The sequence below is a fragment of the Silurus aristotelis genome (assembly GCF_946808225.1).
Source record: "Silurus aristotelis genome assembly, chromosome: 13".
Lineage (NCBI taxonomy): Eukaryota > Metazoa > Chordata > Actinopteri > Siluriformes > Siluridae > Silurus > Silurus aristotelis.
Window position 1 is genome coordinate 10,898,781 of NC_139586.1, and position 17,201 is coordinate 10,915,981.

Consider the following 17,201-nt stretch of genomic DNA (forward strand, 5'->3'; position numbering starts at 1 on the left):
GGCTCACCAGCTGTATATAACACTTCCTTCAGTAGTTTAGTGGGAATTGGATCTAACTGACATGTTGTTGATTTAGCTTTCATAATAGCATCATACAGCTCTTCCTGTCCTATACATGTAAAACAGTGTAGTTGTGGGGTTGTAAGTACGATGGTGTCGGGAGATGCTGTCAGAGGTTGAACTGCCACAATTGTTTTTCTAATGTTATCTATTTTTTCAGTGAAGAAATTCATAAAGTCTTCACTACTAAACTGTGATGGAACACATTTTTCAGATCCCTGATTTGTTGTTAATTTAGCGACTGTACTGAAAAGGAACCTGGGGTTGTTTTTGTTATTTTCTATGAGTTTGCTCAGGTGTTTAGCTCTAGCAGCTTTTAGCGCCTGTCTGTAGCTGAGCATACTGTCTTTATACGCAATTCTAAATACCTCCAATTTAGTTTTCCTCCATTTTCTCTCCAGATTACGTGCTGTTCTCTTTAGGGCATGCGTATGACTATTATACCAAGGTGCAGGTGCTTGTTCTCGAACCTTTTTTAACCGGATGGGGGCAACAGTGTCTAAAGTGCTAGTGAGGATAAGGTCTATGTTGTTCGCCATCTCATCAATATGATCAGCAGTTATGGGTTTAATGTGAAACTGAGATAAATCAGGCAGGTTATTTATGAATCTGTCCTTAGTGGTTGGAATAATAGTCCTACCAAGTCGATACCGTGGTGAAACACGGTTAATCTGCTCTACCGGTAGTGTGTACAGTATGAGATAATGGTCTGTGATGTCATCACTCTGAGGTAAAATATCTATATCAGTGACGTCTGCTCCGTAGGATATTATTAAGTCTAGTAACCATAACCATAACACCATGACTAAACCTAACAAAAATTGTAACACTAAATTTAACCCAAAGGTTAATCCCAAATGCAAGCCAAAACTATCGCACCATAAACCTTATGCTAACCCTAACAATAGCCGTAACCCTATCCAGGGCTAATCCTAATACAAACCCTCAGCTAACCTAACACTAATGCTCATTCTAGTTCCAAGGGTAACTTTATCCACAATACTAATCAAAATCCTTTTTATTTATTTAAAAGGCTTTTCTCCCTGACATCTAAATTTCATGGGAATTTTAAAATAGCACTTACAATTTTATGCACTTCCACTGTACCAGGAAATGGATCTCAGGGTCCAGTCAACCATGAATTCACAATTTAGACAGCAAATTTCATAATTCATGCCCTCTTTCCCTCTTGCACCTCCTCCCAGAATTTAATTGCAGTAGAGACTCCCTCTCTCATCACACCACCTACCTTTTCTTATTTCCTCTTTCTCATCTTTTCTTCCTTCTATTTTCTTTCTCCTTGATTCATAATATCACTTATGACTGGGAGTAGGACACAGGGTCAAAACAAGTCTCAGTACTGTCTGTTGTTGTTGTTTTTTTTGGTTTTTTTAACACAGCAACCACATTTAATCTTTTTGTTGGTAGCACTTATCACTGTTGGCACTAGTTATGGTCCTAGTACTTCCGATATCAACAGCAAAACTTTGTTGACATAAATCTGTGTATGATTAACCATTAATCGCAATCTTTAAATCCTAACCTTAACCCCTTGAACTTGATCCAAACCCCCAACCTTTGCCCGACCTTAAACTAAACCTTAAAAAAAATCGCATTCTTAGCCATTAACTCCAAACATTTTAAGAAATGATGTTGCTGGCCTACCCAATAATGCCATGATTAAACAATAACCCTTCCAAGCCTAGATCCTTGAGTTATTATTATTATAATTATAATTATAATTATTATTATTATTAACTTATTATGATATAACAGTTGAAGATCAGGCATATCACTATGAATCTGATATGATAAACATTAAACATAACCGTTTAATAAAGAAATATTTGTTCATTTGACTTTATATAATTTTTTCCATGATTTGTGCTGTTTTTACTTATTTCTTTCTTTTTATGTAGTTTTGCTCATTGGGTTTGAGCTGGGTTTAAAATGCAATGCGTTTACAACAAGGGACATCTTACAGGTAGACTTAAACTCACTGTGCTCCCTTCGCTGGTCAGATTTATGGGACTAAATAACTTTTAGTATAGCCATATTGAAATTAAATTCTGTGATAATTGACGTTACTGTGTATGTTTCTTTTTTTGTATTTTCATGTTTGTTTAATCATTGCTGTTATGTCCTTTGCTGCATTCTTGGCTAGGTCACTCTTTTAATAGAGATTTTTATCCTGATTAACTTTACAACGTTGCCTTATTGGCTAAAATCCCAGACGACATAATATTTTAACTAAAAACTAGCATACAATTTTAACCGAAAATATTTTTTATAAAATGGTAACTAATATCAAACATACCACCTTAAATACCTTAAACATAAAAAAAATTTGCCAGAACTTTCCATTTCAAAAGCCAGATCAAGTCAGGTTTAATTGGGTTTGTCAAATTAGCAGATGGTAAGTCAGAGTCTGTGAAACAAACCAATAACCTACACACGAGGGTATTATTATTATTATTATATTTTCCCTTACGAGGGAAATATCAAGGTCCGTGACGTCGGAGTGACGTGGGGCCGCCTTCCCGTGGGCTCACCACCTGCAGGAGGGACCGTAAGGGACGGTGCTGTGAGGATTGGGCAGCAGTCGAAGGCGGGGGCCTGCTTAGACTGCTGCCCCCGCGACCCGAATTACGGATAAGCGGGAGAAAATGAATGAATGAATGAATGAATGATTATTGCGACAATGTCGTTTAAAATTCAATTCTAAATTTAAATTGCATATAATACAAAATAAAATTTAAATGAAAATTTAATTCACCCTCACCCGCCAGGTTAACTGTCAAGTTCTGCAGTGGTTACAGATAAGTACTTTTCAATTTATATAAAAATGTACCAATCAAACTTCAGACCAATAATACTCTTTTAAAATCTTTTATTACTAAAAAAAAAAAAAAAAAAACATTTCTTTTTGCTACTGTCTGTCCAAATGAAAAACATTACTGCTATTTTAACTGAATAATGGACATCACCAGAGTCTTCATCACTGAAAACCTTCCATGCATATGTTGATGTCGGGTTGAGGTCTGGGATTTGGATAGTTGAATGACTTGTTCTGTTCTCCAGTTCAGATTCAGTCTGCTTGTTATTTCCCACCTTTTTTTTTTTTTTTATTTTTTTTTTATTTTACCAAAAACTAAATTTCTTTTAAATCTTTTGACCAGTTTGTGTATATGTGGTTCTTTATGTCAGTCTTTTGATTGTTGTATCCTATATCCATTTCTTTATGTCCATTAGTCTTATTTGTTCCAACGTTTGTCTCATCAGTTTACCCCACTTCTGTGCAAATCTGTCAATGTGCTTAATGTTTTTCTCCATCAGCCATTTCTTTTCCTTCACTTGACAGGTCTGCATCAGTGTGTTATTCATCTCTGTCATTGCTTTTATGAGCCATAAATGTTCTGTGTCAACCTTTTCATCACTTATTATATACATCCTTCTTGTCTTTGTCTTGTATCTCTGTCCAGCATCACTATTTTGTTGTTTCTGTTTTCATCCATCTTACCAGCAACTCTGCTCATCTTCATCCTCCTCCTCTATTTCATCACCATCATCATCACCATCATCACTGCTGTCATCATCACTCTCTTCACTGCTAGTGTTGGTGTCACTTTTATCATATATTTTGTCTCATTTGTCATCGGGTTTTAACTGTCTTCCCAATAACTTTTCTTCTGTCAAGTCCTCATCCTCATACACCTCCTCTGTTTCTTTCTCTTTTTATTATGCTTTAACTTTTATTATTATCGTCTTTTAAAATATTTCTTGTCCCCTGTGTCATTTCTTGTATGTGCATTGGAGCAAGGTTATTATTGTTAATGAAAACTAGGGCGTTAACGAAACTAAAAATAAAAATTAATTAACCAAAATAAACAATAATGGAAATGTTACTATAATGTCCACCTGCAATACGAACAAAAAATAAATCAGAGAATATGAATAAATCATTTTTTCATATTTTAAAGACGAAGGTCTGCCTTAACCGCAGAGGTTAAATGGAGTGAATCCATCAGTGTTGCAGAATCATAAATGACAAGTAGCAGTGTATTAGAGTTTATTAGTGCAGCAGCAAATTTTATATATTGGAGCAGTATTAATCGGTAGGACTTTTGAGATGTTTACATTTTATTTTGAAGTACGATTCTGTTGTAATCCAGTGAATTAAAAAAAAAGAAGAATTTAAGAAGCTTACAGTGAAGCAAATGTGTTTTTAAAGAGAGGCGCTCAACCCCAATTCCCAAAAATTTGCAATACTGTGTAAAATGTCATAGAGAACAGAATGCAATTATTTGTTAATCCCGAATACAATTAATTGCTGATACAGCATAGAAAACACACAAATGTTTAAACTGGGGAAAATATGTGTTAATTTTGAATGTGATAGACACAACATGCTGGGACAGGGCAATGTTTACCACTGTGTAGCATCCCCTTTTCTTTTCATACATTCTCAATGTGTCTGGTACATGATTCTGGCTGCTCAACAGTCCTGAGTCTTCTTTGTTGTATTTTTTTATTTCATAATTTGAAATATTTTCAATTGGTGAAATGTCTGGAGAACAGGCAGGACAGTTCAGCACCCAGACTCTCCTACTTCAAAGCCATTCTGTTGTAACAGATGCAGTATAGAAAATTGGGTGGAAAAAAAACTGTTACTCAGCATTGAACACAGCTTTCTTCTTACTTTTGTGCATGCCCTCTTCTTCCTTATTCTCCTCTTCTGTTGTATCTCCTACAGAGATTTTGGATGCTGGGGTTTACTATCCTGCTTTTTGACAGCTGATGCTGTTCTTCAGCAAAACTTGAACGCATTCATCAGGTTTTGGTTGGGTTCATCTGTCATGCGTAGACTGAGTTGGAAACCAGAGTATGGTTAGACACTTTATTAGTTTGAATAAACAAGGCAGAGGGGCTTGAAGAAAAGCACAAACTGGAGAGTCGGTATAATCCGTAATGCACGTAGAGTCTGTAATGTGGGTAGAGTCCGTAATACAGGTAGAGTCCAGGGATAATCGCCAGTGTGAACCGTAGATCGGACGGTGAGCGAGTGGAACTGGGCTCTTTATAAAGGGGAGAGTAGATTGAAGACGGGTGAAGGTGATTAGTAGGAGTAAACTGCTTGTAATACTAAAAGGCTTAATTAGAACAAATCAAAGAGATAACAAAATAATACCTTGTTTAAAAAAAATAAGATCTCAGAATTTGCTCTATTTACATCTCACCTGATCACCAGATAGCAACACTTGCACCAAGTTCACCAGTCAGATGCAGTATGCAGTTTAGCACTGTCCTGGTCAAATATGCAAGGTCTTTTCTATGGATGAAAGCATATGCTGCTTGAGAACTATATATATACCTTTAAGAATTGATGGTGCCTTTCCAGATGTGAACGCTGTTTATTCCATAGCCACTGATGTATCCCCATACAATAAGAGATCAGAATCAGAAACAGCTTTAATACCAAGTATGCTAAAACACACACAGAATTTGACTTTGTGTCAGGAGCTTCCAGTGCAGGAGAAATACAGACATAATGTAACAGAATAGTAAACCAGACAATATATACAGAGTAACAATATTGTTTAATGCAGATGCAGGGTGAAGTGAGCACTGATAACAAGCCAGATAGTCCCTTTAATCTTTAGTACAGTAATATGATTAATGACCATTAAATTCAGCTAAATAATTATCCAAATAATGAATTAATTACATATATTTATATGAAACCTAAAACACAAAATTCTTTGACATTCTAGAAACCCGATTCCAAAAAAGTTGGGACACTGTACAAATTGTGAATAAAAAAGTTTTATAAAAAAATTTATAAATTTCATAAACTTATATTTTATTCAAAAGAGAATATTGATAACATATCAAATGTTGAAAGTGAGACATTTTGAAATGTCATGTCAAATATTGGCTCATTTTGGATTTCATGAGAGTTACACATTCCAAAAAAGTTGGGACAAGTAACAATAAGAGGGCGGAAAAGATAAATGTACATATAAGGAACAGCTGGAGGACCAATTTGCAATTTATTTGGTCAATTGACAACATGATTGGGTATAAAAAGAGCCTCTCAGGGTGGCAGTGTCTCTCAGAAGTCAAAATAGGCAGAGGATCACCAATTCCCCCAATGCTGCGGCGAAAAATAGTGGAGCAATATCAGAATGGAGTTTCTCAGAGAAAAAGAGTTTACAGTTATCATTATCTACAGTGCATAATATCATACTGAAAACCATACTGGATGCCTGTGATCTTCGGGCCCTTAGACGGCACTGCATCACATACAGGAATGTTACTGTAATGGATTTTACAACATGGGCCCAGGAATACTTCCAGAAAACATTGTTGGTAAACACAATCCACCGTGCCATTCGCCGTGGCCGGCTAAAACTCTATAGTCAAAAAAGAAGCCATATTTAAACATGATCCGAGCGCAGGTGGTTTCTCTGGGCCAAGGCTCATTTAAAATAGACTGTGGCAAAGTGGAAAACTGTTCTGTGGTCAGATGAATCAAAATTGAAAGTTCTTTTTGGAAAACTGGGACGCCATGTCATCCAGACCAAATAGGATAAGGACAAACCAAGTTGTTATTAGCGTTTAGTTCAGAAGCCTGCATCTCTGATGGTATGGGGTTGCATGAGTGCGTGTGGCATGAACAGCTTACACATCTGGAAAGGCACCATCAATGCTGAAAGGTATATCCAAGTTCTAGAACAAAATGACGTCATCTCTTTCAGGAAAGATCTTGCTTTTTCCAACATGACAATGCTGGACCACATACTGCATCAATTACAACATCAGGGCTGCGTAGAAGAAGGATCCAGGTTCTAAAATGGCCAGTTTGCAGTCCAGATCTTTCACCCATAGAAAACATTTGGCGCATCATAAAGAGGAAGATGCAACAAAGAAGACCTAAGACGGTTGAGCAACTAGAAGCCTGTATTAGACAAGAATGGGACAACATTCCTATTCCTAAACTTGAGCAACTTGTCCCCTCAGTCCCCAGACGTTTGCAGACTGTTATAAAAAGAAGAGGGGATGCCACACAGTGGTAAACATGGCCTTGTGCCAACTTTTTTGAGATGTGTTGATGCCATGAAATTTAAAAAGCAACTTATTTTACCCTTAAAGTGATGATTTTCTCAGTTTAAACATTTGATAAGTCATCTATGTTTTATTCCAAATAAAATATTGAAATTTGAAACTTCCACATCATTGCATTCTGTTTTTCTTCACAACTTGTACAGTGTACCAACTTTTTTGGAATCGGGTTTGTACTTTGGTTATTCAAGGTCATGACTATAGAGTTAGTTTAATCAAAATGTGCTCTTTATAATAAGAATTTATGTAAAAAAAAAAACTTATACAAACTTCCCGTGGGCTCACCACCTGCAGGAGGGACCGTAAGGGACGGTACTGTGAGGATTGGGCAGCAGTCGAAGGCGGGGGCCTGCTTAGACTGCTGCCCCCACGACCCGGATTACGGATAAGCGGGAGAAAATGAATGAATGAATGAACTTACACAAAATCATGCAGAACCTTTAAAATTGGTGTTTAAATTTGATGGGTGCATAATAATAAAAAAAAAGGAAAAAAGAATACCTCAATTTTATATGAGGTAAGGAACATTTCTACTAAGGGTACCCATTATATATATATATATATATATATATATATATATATATATATATATATATATCAATATATCAATATATATATATATATATATATATATATATATATATATATATATATATATATATATATATATATATAGAGAGAGAGAGAGAGAGAGAGAGAGAGAGAGAGAGAGAGAGAGAGAGCCTAAGCATTTACTAATTATGTATAGTAATACATGTAAGTAAATACGTAGTTTTCACTACTGCAGGATCCAAGCTCAATCACTAGATGTCGCTGTTGCTCAAAACATGTAATATTTTTCTGGTTTTGAACCCTTATGCATCTTTAGCGAGCTATTACTTTGCTTTCTAAACACACGGTGAAGAAACTGGTTAAAGTCACTACCTCTTAAGTTGAATAATTGCTGATGGTTTGCTTTCTTGATGAAAGCTCAAGTGACACCTCAAAGCATGTTTTCTAGCATTACTGGACTGTTGCTCAGTGGGCCAAAGTCGTCTTTTGAGGTAAAGGGAAAGAAAACTTTGCTAATTTTATTTGGAAATCAAGGTCCCAGAGTCTGGAAGAAGAGAGGAGAGGCACAGAATCCAAGTTGCTTGAGGTCCAGTGTAAAGTTTGCACAGTCAGTGGTGGTTTGGGGAGTAATGTCATCTGCTGGTGTTGGTCCACTGTGTTTTATCAGGTCCAAGGTCAGCACAACCGTCTACCAGGAAGTTTTAAAGCACTTCATGTTTTACTCTACTGACCAGCTTTATGGAGATGCTTATTTGATTTTCCATCAGGATTTGGCACCTGCCCACACTGCCCAAAGCACCAAAAGTTGGTTAAATCACCAAGGTGTTGGTGTGTTTGACTGGCCAGCAAAGTCACCAGACCTGAACCCCATAGAGAATCGATGGGGGATTGGCAAAAAATGCAGATGAGCTGAAGGCCACTGTCAAAGAATCCTGGGTTTCCATACGACCTCAGCAGTGCCACAGACTGATCACCTCCATGCCACACCGAATTGAGGCAGTAATTAAAGCAAAAGGAGCCTTTACCAAGTATTGAGTACATATACAGTAAAAGAACATACTTTACAGAAGACCAACAATTCACTAAAAATGTTTTTTTGAATGGTCTTGTTCTAATTTTTTTAGATAAATTGGTTGGTTTTTGTTAAATGTGAGCCAAAATCACAAGATTTAAAAGAAATAAACACTTGAAATATATCAGTCTGTGTGTGATGAATCTATATAATATATGAGTTTCACTTTTTGTACTTAATTACCAAAATAAATCAACTTTTTAATGATATTCTAATTTTTTGAGATGCACCTGTATGTCTCGATTTTGATCCCAATGTATATCTGCTGTTTGAGCATGCATCAAGATATATTATTTGTTATATTCAAGGAAAACATAAAGCTCAAAACAAATACAGATATAGCTATAAGTACATCATGCAGCATGAGAAGGTCAGAGCAGAGGAATCACTAAAACTTATTTTTCTACATTAATGAAACTAAACTGAGATGTAAACAAAATGTGTATACACATAGCAAAATTAGTTTGGCCCAGTGATGGGCCACACAACCCACTCTCACTTGGCCCAAACACAGCAATGAACTCGGGCCACATATGGCCCATATAATAACCATATCTCAGCCAAATGTATGACTATAGCTGGCCCTATTCTGGTCCTAAACAAGTTGGTTCCACATGTCAACCTCAAGACTGCATTAGTGTCCGCCCACTCCGGAAGTAGTTTTCTCATTAGATTTATTTATTAATATATTATAAACCAATAACCAAACCAAGAAGCTAAATCGCAAGAATACACACACATACAAATAAAATATATATATATATATATATATATATATATATATATATATATATTGGAAAATCAAACAAAAAGACAAAGGTACAAATTTGAGTGTTTGACACAAAGAGTTAAAAACTGCAACCCCATGAACTATTGAGATTTTTTAGATGCGACTTGATTAGTAGATCCTTTTAACGTTTATTTATTAATTTGTTTGTTTGCCATAATAGGACAAACAGGGGTTTAGAAGAGAAGAAATATGTGTGAAAATTGGCTTGTATTGTGCATGAAAAGGTTTAGAGAAAATGTGAAATATGTTTAATGTTATTCTAAATTATCAAGGGTTTTATAATTAGATTATTATTAATTTTTCATTTAAAATTACGATTATTCATAGTTACAATTAATTGTTTGATGAAACCTTGCTGCTAGAGAGCAATAAACCTACGTTGCAAACAGTAATAGGGGAAACAGTTGTGTTTATGAAAGTTTTAGTACCTTACTATCTAAAATATCTGAAATTATATTTGAACTGTGGGATAAGACTGGACACACATATGTAGCCCACAGTTCTATATTTTACATCTGGGCCAAATAATACACTTAACAACTGGTCCATATCTTGTTTGCCGCCTTAAAGTGGGTTCTACCTTCATCATAACCGGGCCATTTTCGGTTCACATGCCTCATGCCAGTGCCAACTGAATGCCAGCCGTGCCGGCTTCATGCTAAATCCGGGCCAGAAGTCTTTGCTACCTGGGGTAATTTATGCACTCAAGTAAGAGTACAGGTACTACATTTAAATGTCAATCAAGTATAATACTCCAAGTTATTACTTAGTACCAGAGGCATTTTCCAGCCCTGACAGATGTAGAAATGGGTACAGATTAGAGCAAACCCTTGAATGGACCTACACTCAAATAGGGCAAAAAAATTTAAAGCATGAGAGCAACAGATGTGCAATGCTGAGTTTAATTTTCACTCCTAACTACATACCGTGGTGCAGGTGTTAGTATGTATACATTTATGCCATTTGGCTGAAGCTCTTATCCAATTCATCTTACATTTATCTCATTTATATAAGTAGTTGAGAGTTAAAAGCTTCAGATGAAGATCTTTAGACCGGACCTGACGGGTGCTATACATTTTTACACCAGCTTGAACCAAAAATGGATTTCTCTTTTCTCTACAAATACCCTTTTTCTGAAATTTGCTGTATTTTAGGATTGCATGCAACAGTCAGTAAACAAACACATGTAAACAAACACAGTTTGATCAGACCACAGTGGCCCCCTCAGCACACATGAGCAAATACATGAAAAAATACATAATTACCAGTTATAAAGTCCTTCTGGAATTCAGACTTCTTCAAAACAGAATTCAAGGAAAGTTTTACACGATTTACACAAACATATCCTTATCAATACGAGTTGTGAAGAATGAGAATGGAACGGACAGATGATGGTTTCATCACCGTGCTCTACTTATCTTTTAATTTACTATTCGTATTTTTTTGCTTTTTTGGGGGGTAAAAAACACGTTTTTTAAATTTTTTTATTTTGATTCCAAGTACCTTCAAGACCAGTACCACTGATACAGATACTAAGATTTTTGAAAGCTATCAATATTAATAGTTGAATAGGCTACAATGAGCAGGACTTCTCTTTTTGTATAAAAAAATACAGAATTATGCATTTATTTCATATTTTATTTATTTTAACAATATTTCTTTGCCTTTACACGTTTTTCTGAATGAACGGAAAATCTTTTGACATTTTCCCCCTACTTCTTCGACTGATCAGCTCTCCTGCTTTAAAAATTCTCAGAAAGTGCAGATAACGCAGCACGGTTGTGTAAAAACTCAACCCATTTGATAAAAAATTCCCAGGTATGATTGATATTTCAGTGTAGAGTATTGATTCTCTCGATAAAACACCAATATTGACACTTAAGGATCGATTTGCCCGTTCCTACTAAATAGTTATAACTAAAAGAGCACACAGGGCAAAAAAATCATGTTGCATTATTTAAAATATGCAAATTAATATTTAACATGATTTACATTTTAAATCCAAATCTACTCATGAAAACGAATTTAATCACAAAGTTATTAATGAGAAAAATAACCCAAACTTGAAACTTATAAGAAACTCATTTTCATGTGAACCCCGCTCTACGTTCACTTTTCCTCCTAACTCTAGACAATGTCTAATCACATGAATAATCAAGAAACACTTTATTATGACATAAAAATTGCATAGTATTTAGCTCTACTTAATATAAAACACAAGGATCACAAATCCTAATATCTAATGCTAAACAACTCCAACCTGTAACTAAACATTTACAGGAGTAAATACATAATCCTACATAATATATGGTCAAGTCAATGAACTAGAAACACTTTATTATGACATCATCATGTGACAAAGCTATAATGTATGAAACACTTAAGCGCATATACTACACTTAGTCAATACTCTTTATTATAAGCTTTATTAGGTTTCAGTTTCAGCAGAAGAGATGAGCACAGCCAGTCACAATAGAAGCAAATTGACCTCACAAAGACCAAAGCAAAAGAGGCCTGGACCGGGAGAAGAAAGTAATGTAACCTCAGCTCTCATCACAACTGCAAGTCAGCCTAAACATTTAGCAAATGGAAAATGAGGCCTACCACTGTAAGTGATGGGGAACTAACAATCTGGCTCGGGGATATGTGGTTTGAGAGTGGATAAGCACACATCCAATATCTTTTAGAACTCATGTTGAAGAAAGTGCAACAGTAGCTCAAAAAGGTGCTGACCCGCTACAGTGGAATAATCAGAGCCACCCGAATGCTTGCTTAATAACCCAACTTTCTGATCAGAAGCACAGAGCAACAATCACTGACCTGAATTCTGTGCCTCGTTTCAGTAACTAGAGTTTTATTCCAGTGAAATTCAGTGAATTCCATTGAAATTGTACTGCAGATTTAATGTGTTTAAAACTTTCCATTGACAAAATGTCTGTAATGGTTTCATATGTAAAAAAAAAAAAAAACAACATAAGAGTCTGAGAGTGACGTATATAGATTTAATGCAATATTACAGGCATCCAACATTTACATTATTTTTTTCGTTCTGTTACTGTTACTAATATCTCGGATATCACTGTTGATGTGCTTTGTGATATAAATAAATAGTTAATATATTTAAAATGTCCAATAATTATCCTTAAATATTTAGCTGGTTTATACAATCATGCAAGTATGTTTAAGCATTTCTACTTGTAGAAACCAGATTAGGATCTTTTTTAAAAAATACAAATATTTTTTCTCTCTATTTACTACATAATTTTTTCTTTTTATTGTATCAGACGTTATATTAATAGTTTTTATTTAAAATAGTATTTTGGTTAAGCAAAGTTTTTTTTTCAGTGACAAACTAGCAACAAATGATTTGTAACTTATTTATTGCAGTGCACCATCATTATGGCATAGAAGCGGACAACTTTTATGGGGAAGATGAATACTACTTTTATACATTACTTACGAGAGCATCCATGACCACTTGTGTGTGTTGTACTGGTTGTGTGATTTAGCGAGCCACATTTAAAAATGTGATTGATTTTGAATAAAATAAGGGCTTTTACTTTTTCAAATTTAAACTCAGAGAAGAGGAACACTCATTGAAGTGTAATGCTCTTGAATATGTTCATTATTGATCGGATAATGTCGATGGTAGCTTTTTGTGGCTTGGCTTCTTTATAGCGAATGCGCTTGTATGTATTTCTTGCATCTCCAGTGCAAGTGGATGATATTGATCTGAGGGTTTAAATGGCAACAGCAACAACTATAAAAGAAAAAAAAAAACTCTTTCAATAGGCAAATAGTTTTAACTGCATATTTCTTAAATTTAATGAGCCTGTTATGTTAAATTATGTGATTATGCCAAGATTAGAAGGGCTTAACTTCTCATTGGTGCTGTTTCTTATAGAATTTGAACAAGCAAATGTTATTTATTCCAAAGCTGGATTGATTAACCATGTGTCCTAATAAGTCAATGAGATTTTAATAATTTTAATAATTAACAATGTCACAAATAAGCCTTATAGAAAATTTTAAATTTAAGGAGATGCATTTGAAATCTATGCATTTATCTGTTATGAAAGACTTCTAGAAATTATAGCTAGATATACAATATAGACAAAAGACTGGACACCTATCCTTTACAGCCATATGTGATTTTCCCTCCGACTGTAACAACACAATTGGAGGCACACAATTGTCAACAACTCTCAATACAAAGTGTTTAGATGTGGCAGCATCACATTTTCCCTTCACTTAAACTAGTAGACCCAAATTTGTTTTAGCATGACAATGCCCCTGTGCACAAAGCCAGCTTCATTAAGATATGGTTTCATGGGTTGGATTGGAAGGCCAGCTTGAGTGATCTGTTATAGAGCTCAGACATCAACCCTATTGAACACCTTTGGGATGGACTTGGACACTGAATGCACCCCAGGCCTCCTCGCTCTACATCAGTACCTGACTTTAGTATGTCCTTTTGACATTCACACTGGAAAATGTAGTGGAACATTTTCCCAGAATATTGGATGTTATTATGACAGCAAATGGGGATTAGCCCCCCGCCAAAAAAGCACATACGAATGTTATGGTCAGGTCTCCAAAGACTTTTTATATCGCTCCTTTTATATATATTTTTATATGACTATTTAGATAGATAGATAGATAGATAGATAGATAGATAGATAGATAGATAGATAGATAGATAGATAGATAGATAGATAGATAGATAGATAGATAGATAGATAGATTTTTCTGCTGTTACCCGGGAAACAGCAATAAATGGCAGTAAAGTAGCAGTGCACATGGATCTGAATAGTGAATGTCGATAGAAAGACTCAAGTTGAAATAGGGTTTAATGAGCCAATCCTAAAACTGGCTCAGAGCCAAGTACTGTCCCAACACAGTGATGAGCTATTGTTCAGTGTGATGGCATGTGGTACAAATGACCTCCTTTTTACAGCAAAGCTAAAAACCTTTAGAGGAGCCAGATTCTGAAGGGGATCTTCTGTAACTGTGTACTATATAGTCAAAGTGCAACTGTAACCATCACATTTATTATAGTTTAATCATAAAGTCTGTTGGGTTGAAGTTATTAAATGTTAACTGATGCAGACTTAATGGTAAAAATTGTAGACCAAAAACTGTCACAGCAAAACTTATATGAATTTGCGGTTCAAAATCATATAGGTTTCTAAGGGAAACCATCCACAATAATCTCAAGTATTTTTAAGATAGTCCATATGTGCCATCCTCAGCAGCACTGAAGGCTTTTAGGTGATGAGAACATTATCGAAATCAGGATGCATCAGGAAGGTCTGGAGAGCAGAAGAGATCAGGATCACTGGTGTCTCAGGAGCATGATAGATAGATAGATAGATAGATAGATAGATAGATAGATAGATAGATAGATAGATAGATAGATAGATAGATAGATAGATAGATAGATAGATAGATAGATAGATAGATAGATAGATAGATAGATAGATAGATACGGTGTATAGGTGGGTGGGGGGGTGTATGATAGATAGATAGATAGATAGATAGATAGATAGATAGATAGATAGATAGATGGATAGATGGATGGATGGATGGATGGATGGATGGATGGATGGATGGATGGATGGATGGATGGATGGATAGATAGATAGATAGATAGATAGATAGATAGATAGATAGATAGATAGATAGATAGATAGATAGATAGATAGATAGATAAATAGCAAAACTATTGATAAAAAGGTAAGAAACTCTGGGTCAAACAGTTCAAAAGCAGGAGCTCCATCACATTCACAACTGTGTGTTTATTAATAAAAATGGTTTACATTGTTCTGCAAATGTTATTCAAGATTTTGTGATAGCTTTTCAGATGCAAATAAACTATATAGATTTATGACAAATGGATCATTGGCACAGCTCTCGGACCAATGATTGGACACTCTCATGCAAAAAGAATGTGATCAAAGGTCATAGTCAATTAATGTTTCCTTCATTTCATGGCTTAGTAACATTTGAATGGGAATTACAAAGGAACAGGAAGAACGAATGAATCATTCTGCTTACCAAGTTAGAGAGGAGAAAACCACAAAATCAACACATTGTGACTTTTTACATTTGAACATATCTGCATTAGATCTATGAGGAAGGACAATGTGGTCTGGGATTTTTTTTTTTTAAGCAATTCTTGCACATATTAAGAGTGCAATGCAGCCTCCGTGCATTATGGGTAAAAAAAAAAAAAAAAAAAAAAAAAAAGTTTATCATTTAACTATTAAAAAAAACATTTAAAAAATAATAATTGAAAACATACATTCTATTGTACTATTATATTTTAGATTATAACAGCATTTTAAAGGCTGGTGTTTTTTTTTGTGCATTTCAGGCTATGCTTTACATTATTGGATATTTTTTTCTTGCATATCTGAATCACATTTTTCATAGCCTAATGGATTGACTGGCTGCCATTTGAAGAAATAAAAGAAACACTGCTTTTAAGTATCTGTGACTTAACTTGAGGAGTTGACGGCATCCATTTAGGTCAGTTCTCTTTTTTTTTTTTTACCTGCCATGGCTTTTTTCTCCTGCCATGGGTTTAATATGTCTAATACACCTACTGACGTCATTGCTGCTTACTGTAAACTGTTCAATTAGCACACACCCTGATAAATTATATTTAATAGCTGGAAATTATCTTTGTGGAATTTCAGTAAGATGCTTAATCATAGTTATTGAAGCTGTTCTGACTGGGTTGTAAAAATGTTGCATTATTGCCATTTTTATCCCATCCAAACGTAGCTTATTTAATGAGTAGGGGTATGTAAGACGTGTGCAGGAAAGGAAGGTACAGAAAGTTTGTGCACGGTTATAAATTGACTGTCTGGTTTTTAAGCTTTGCTTTTCAGTAATTGAGGCATGAGGGGATACAATATCTCCTTATTAGCAGAACGCGACGGGGTGGGCAGGAGCTGGACAGTAATATGAAATGAGTCACTTCTACTATAAGGGGCACAGAGGTTAATTAACAAAGCATCTTACTGGAGCAGGGCCATTTGGACCGTGTGAAATATGGATATGAAAAAGAGCACTTGGTGAAACACCATAAGACCAGTTGAGGACGGCATACCAGGAATCTTGGATCAGTACACTTTTAATTCCCTTCCATTCATTCAAGCGATATGATCCAGATGATAAGTCATGACTCATGTTGGATTTTCTTCAATTTGCTTCTCAATTAAGTTCGAACAAAAGGGTCCAACATAAATTTTGTTCTTAAGCACATGGGAATAATTTCTGCAGAGAAAAGACTTCTTCAACAAATCAAATTTGACTGTAAAGATCAGTCATCAGTAATAAAGAATAGGAGGTCAGTGTTTAACTATGCAGCTTCAACATTTGATTCGATGAAGCTGCATAGGGTTCTCTCAGGTTCTCCAGTTTTATAAGGACATTTTACATTTGTAATAATTCGCTACATTTTTGGACAATCTGACACTGTTTTACTGTTCCTGCAGTAAAACTACAACAGCTTCTGAAAACTCAGTTACTGAACATCTTACTTAAATTGATATTTGAGGTCTAATGAGTTCTTGAAAATGTAATATCTCTCTATTT